The 5628-nt window shown below is 41.3% G+C and overlaps 1 protein-coding gene across 2 annotated transcripts in view; it reads right to left on the bottom strand.

Moving 5' to 3' along the window:
• The window catches only part of ASPP (Ankyrin-repeat, SH3-domain, and Proline-rich-region containing Protein), a 33295-nt gene extending 31681 nt beyond the window's left edge, over positions 1-1614 (bottom strand). The window contains exon 1 of one of the 2 annotated variants that reach the window (NM_001274193.1): positions 1002-1614. The gene's annotated coding sequence lies outside the window, so the exon portion shown is untranslated. The remainder of the gene's footprint in view (positions 1-1001) is intronic. The other variant, NM_137721.3, reaches the window with a different exon arrangement.
• Positions 1615-5628: the final 4014 nt, after the last annotated feature.

Raw genomic sequence — 5628 nt, forward strand, 5'->3', positions numbered from 1 at the left:
AAGCTAAATACAGTTAGTAGATAGAATGATAGATCTTATAAATACGAAAGACTTGGCTTTTTCGCTGCGTGTTTTTAGTCGTGGGGAACACGTTTAAAAGCGATCGAAAGAGGTGAGGTGAAGGGGAACCCTGTTGACTTGGCTTTTCAATTGGAAATGGACTTGGGGCCCGAGAATGTGAGAATGGGCCTGGCTTCGAATCGCTGTGCACATTTGTGTGGGTTTTCGGGGATGCTTTTGTGGACGGACTGCCGATTGTGCGGATTGGCTTGCCTGGGCTAAAAAAAAAATGCTAAACTAAACCGGAATGTGGCTCATTCAGTGAAAAGAGCATAATAATAGCCGCAACATGATCATGATCGTGATGACGATGGCGATGACGACGACGACGACGACGACGACGCTGGCGATCGAAAGCCAAGCGCTGCTGCTGGCTTTGGAATATCGTCGTAACTTGAGGCCGGCAATCTAAGCGCTCGACTTGCTTGTTTTTCTGGTTTGCCAATTGCGCCAGATTTGCGTTTTTTTTGTATTATTTTTGTTGTTCGTTCGGTTCTCGGTTTTATTTTTGTTTCAAAAGAGGAAAAAATGTCGCCAATGGATCAGAGGAAAAAAAACAGAGCGTGTACAGTTGCAGCATCATTGGATCGAACAAAATGGGAGGCCAACTCCTCCCCCTTTCGGGAAAATTCCCACCAGCCAATGTTGGCTGGAAAAAAGAATCACGTTTATACCGTTTTGTACTGATTTTTCAGTTCCCTCTTCTCATTGTCATTATCTGGTCTTTCTCTTTCCACCTCGCCGTTTTCAAGTGTAATTTTGAAATGCCACACAACACACACACACACTTGTGCGCCCGTCCATACATACACACGTACACACACAGTTACCATGCTCATTAAACATTTTTGCTGTTGAATAATTTTTCTTTTTTTCCACGAAGAGAGTGTGAGAGAGGGGGGGGGGGTTGAAGTCAAAAGAAAAGAAAACTTCAAGTTCACCTCACCTTGTCTGCACCTTGCGCTGCTGTTGTTGCTGCTTCTTCTTCTGTTGTTGCTGCTGCTTTTGCTGCTGTTTTGTTGTTGCTTATTTCGCTGCTGTTTAATTGCACCTTAAAGTGAATTAATCACCATTTACACTGCCGCTTCTTCTTCGCCTTTCTTCACCCTGCCTTTTATATCAGGCAACTTTTTTGCATACTTTTTAACTGGCTTTCTTTCATTCAATTCACATAGCTGCTTCTTTCCTGACTTTGTAATTAATTGAATATACACACTCACACTCACTTACGTGCTCGTAAAGAGCAGACAATCTCACAGACACACACACGCGCAGAATGAGCGAGCGAGCGAGACGGAGCACGCGGCTTTTCCTTTTTCGGGGAAAACACGTCTATCGACAGGTAAGCGCGTTGAGCAACTGATCGCCTCGCGTTTGGGCCACGCTCAGCGCAATAAACTGCCAGTCTACCACCACGCCAGCTAGCCGTCTCTTTCTGGCCGCTCCATCTGACGTCCCGCTCGCACCTGCGCACTTGTTGCGGCGTTGGCGATCGGAACGAAATACGTTACGAAGCACCGTTTGAATTTTACCTGTGACGCGCAGAAAAAGAGGGATAGAGCGCCCACCTGGCGAGCAAGAAACTCTACACAGCGGCAGAGAATCGCAGAGAGCGGTTTACCTGTGTTCACCTGCACGTAAAATAAATTTGTGGCATAATATCAATCTAAATCTTAAGACAATGTAATCGGAGTAATCAGAAATCAATATAGGATTATTGACTATGCTATAAGCACATATGTATACTATAAGTTTAAAATAATTCCGATATCTTCGCTTATCAGATCAATAACAGTTTTTTCTCAGTGTGTCGTTATCGCCGTAGCCGTCTCGAAGTTGTTGGGGTGAAGTTTTCCAGGTATTTGTGTTGTCATGGTGCAAATATAATGGCAAAAACAATTGGTCTAGACATGATATTTTGTATAGGTGCCTTTATTTTACAAACAAAAGATGATTTTCGACCAGTGTGGGAGGATTTGTCCTGGCAAATTATCCTGCCGTTTATTTATAACAGAAGGCGCGAAATTGGTATTTAAATTTGTTGGTGCGAGTCCTCGCTTTAGTCTCAGCAATGCTCGTGTCTTTGCTATGATGGGTTTCCCCTTTTTTAGACCACTGCAAATAACAGAGACAGAGACTGTTACCAACAGAACCAAGTCAAATTTAACAACTAGATGGCGCTATTCTACATCTACGTGTAGATTAACACATCAAACTGACAAAATTTAAATCTAACTGCTCAGACTTCTGAAAAAATTAAAGGATTTATTAATGGTAAGCAATATCCTAAGTTATATTCTTAGCATAAAAATTGGCATGTACTTACCAAAGAGAAAATAACAATAAACCAGAATTCAGCACTAAATTTAAGAGTAACTACAAAACTATAAACATATTTCGCCGGCTAATTGGCAGCCATAGCCATCACTCTTTTATCTTCCCTTTCCACATTTTTTTCGTTGCCCGCCGAAAAGTTGCATAAATCTGTAAAATTACCCAAACACTCGAAAGCTACACACACAGAAGGTTGAGTAATGCCCGCGATTCACACGGAGTGTGGCGAACAGGAAAATTGTAAATGAGGGCGGAAAATGCCAAGGGGAAAGTTAACCGAAAAGCGTAAATTTTCGGCGGCGAAGAATACGTCATAAAAACGATTTAACAACCGAATAAGCAACCGCAAAAGCGGAATGACAATGACTACGCTGTGCCCAACTCCTTGAATTTCTCCAATGCCACTTGGATACCTGCTGCTCTCCCTTCCACTTTTCCGGAAATGAAGCCGTCGCGGCGCTTAAAACAAAGGATGCGAAAAGGAAAATCCATCTGATGTTGGGTAATACCTGTTTCGTTATATGTATTACAAATCATTCATGCGGTTTCTGGGCGGCAAACCTCAAAGAGAGTATCTATCTATTGGCTGGCAAATAATTCTCCAGAGATAAATCTTTTCATTTCGCCTTTGACGGCTGCCGTTGAGGCAACTGCTTTTTTTTATGGCCTATCAACGAGCGTCTAATGCCGGCAATTAAAATAAACGACAGACAAGCGAAAGCTGCCTGCGGCCCAAGCTGCCTTAACTCATCCTGCAAAGGATTTGCAGTTGAATTGGAGGGTAAACGCCTTCCAGCTGCTAGAAAATGTGCGTTTAATGAAATTTTTATTCAATCAGCACAGCAACTTTTATGGCAAGACGACACACATAAAGGGAGGCTAACCTGTTGAGTTTATGATAAAGTGGCTGCCCTTCCTTTTACCCCGATCCCGAACGCAATCCCTATCCCGAAGTGCTCCACTTTTACAGCCTCCATTTATCTTACACTTTGCGCCACGCAACGCAACGCGTCGAGTGGAAGATGGAAGGGATTTCCCCGAGCGCTATGATGTTTGCTTAGTGCGGGATATGGAAATGGATAGATGGAAAATTCTAGTCGAAGGTTTTGACAGCTATTAGCTTAGTCCTGTTGATAAATATACTATAAAATTTAATATATATACAATACAATTGCATACCATATAAAAGAAACTAAATTTCTTTCAAAGGCCACCAAAAATTTGCCACCATTTGCAATGGAAATGGCTAAAGCAGAGACAAACTCATGAATATCATTAGCAACAGCTTCATTTTGTGAAACCAGTTGTCGACATGATTTTGTTTTCCCTCTTCCGGCTGAGCTCCTTATTATACACTTACCCACAGCCCTCGAGCTGCAATTAAGCGTTTGCGGCGTGGCAAGTTTTGGGCAAATTGTTGCCAAAAAAAAAACGAGCTCAAAGCGACCGACAAAGCCACAGCAGACAGCTGGCAAAGAGGTTCCCTTTTCCTTTTGGTTTTTGGTCACAACCCACCTCTTCCACCTTTTTTGGCCGACAGGTGTGCGCATTTCATTTGCATAGATTAGCTAGATTAAAGCGAAAGACGAGCGATACAAATCCTGAGTGCTATATTTGGTGGCAAGTCGCCACTTGGCGGCGGCACCGAAAGTTGCGATGCTCGGTCTCAATCCACCGTTTGTGGGTTAATTAAAAAGTTTTTCGAAATAAATTAACATAAATTCTCGTTAGCCGGCAAATCCGCGAAAATGAATTTTCTTCTAATTGACCAACACCTGAGGCTGTGCCGGCTTTTATCCTCCCTTCAATCGGCAGCAGCAACAATTGGCCTTTAAGCGCGAGCTTTAAACCACTTTTTTTTTGTCTTTCCTGTGAGCGCCAACTTAGCTTGGCCCGCTTTTTTATCTGCCAAATATTGATCGCATTAGTGAAAAGGCAGTGGGTTGGGTGGGCGTGGCCGGTTCGTCGGTTCGAGTTGAGCTTTTGCCCATGTGGGTCAAGTAAATCAATTGACAGCTCTTTCCGAACTTGAGCGAGGACAAAGGCAATCCATTGGTGTATTTGTGTGCGTTTCGCAGTATGGGTGTGTGCCACCTGGTTGCCTCTATAAATAAATCATGGCTTATGATAATGTGCCGCACAAGCACACACCCCATGTTGATAAGATATAGGCCATCGTACTCAACCACGTGGCAGGAGTCGCAACAATAACACAAACAGCCATACAGTCATCGCTACAAAAGTGTGTATATATATTATTAATTTTTACAATTAATGTTTCAACATAAATACGAATTTTAGAAAGTAACTGAATCAATTAGTTAAAGTTTGAGTACTCATACCACTCATATTTACATATTCACAGGTAATAATTAAGCTAATGATACTTTCTACTGTATTCATAGCATGAACCTTCGCCACAATAACAAAAACAAACAACATTTGACTTTAGTACAAGGGTTCCATTTGGTTGAGTTTTCCTTAAGCTTTAAGGACTTTTCCTTTTTCTTTTCCTGCCCGCCCTTTTCACAGTGTGCGTGTGTGTGTGTGTGTGCAATTCCTTCGTTCACTTAATCATCATAAAACTTGACATATTGTGACGTTACGACCAAGAAAAAAAAAAAAAAAAAAAATTTACCAAATTTTGCCCATATGCGATATGCGACGCTGATGGGATTTGTTTGCTTCGAGCGAAATTGTTTGCGGTCTGTGCGACAGTTTTGTCTGAAGATTAATTGCATTTCGCGCTGCAGCAGGTGCGTTTATTGTTGGTATCGCTATTTTTGGCACTTGCATTCACTGCATTTGGCAAATGTGTTTGGTCATTTGGATAATTGCAAATCGAGTCGAAGCGATCAGCTCGAAAGTGCTGCATGTCACAAGTATTTCCAAATGAGAAATGGTTGGAGTTTTGTCAACAGGAATACAGGATGCACCAAAAAGAAAAATTTGTATAAACAAAAACAAATTTATTTAAATATTTAAACAATTTTACGAGAATATAACATGAGTCATATAATTTCTTCGTTTGGTTTATGTAGTTTTTATTCAGCATTTAACGGCTGGAATTGTTTTCATATTTTTTTTGTTTCACAGTCCATAAAAACATATGCATTTACATATAACGTTTATAGCATCGTGTGCTAATTACTTTTTTAATTTTTTCTTAGCCAAAATGTAAATATATATTGGCAAATAAACCGCGAGCATGAGCAATGGGTAAAACCCCAATGT

The sequence above is a fragment of the Drosophila melanogaster genome, chromosome 2R (genome assembly GCF_000001215.4).
Source record: "Drosophila melanogaster chromosome 2R".
Classification (NCBI taxonomy): domain Eukaryota; kingdom Metazoa; phylum Arthropoda; class Insecta; order Diptera; family Drosophilidae; genus Drosophila; species Drosophila melanogaster.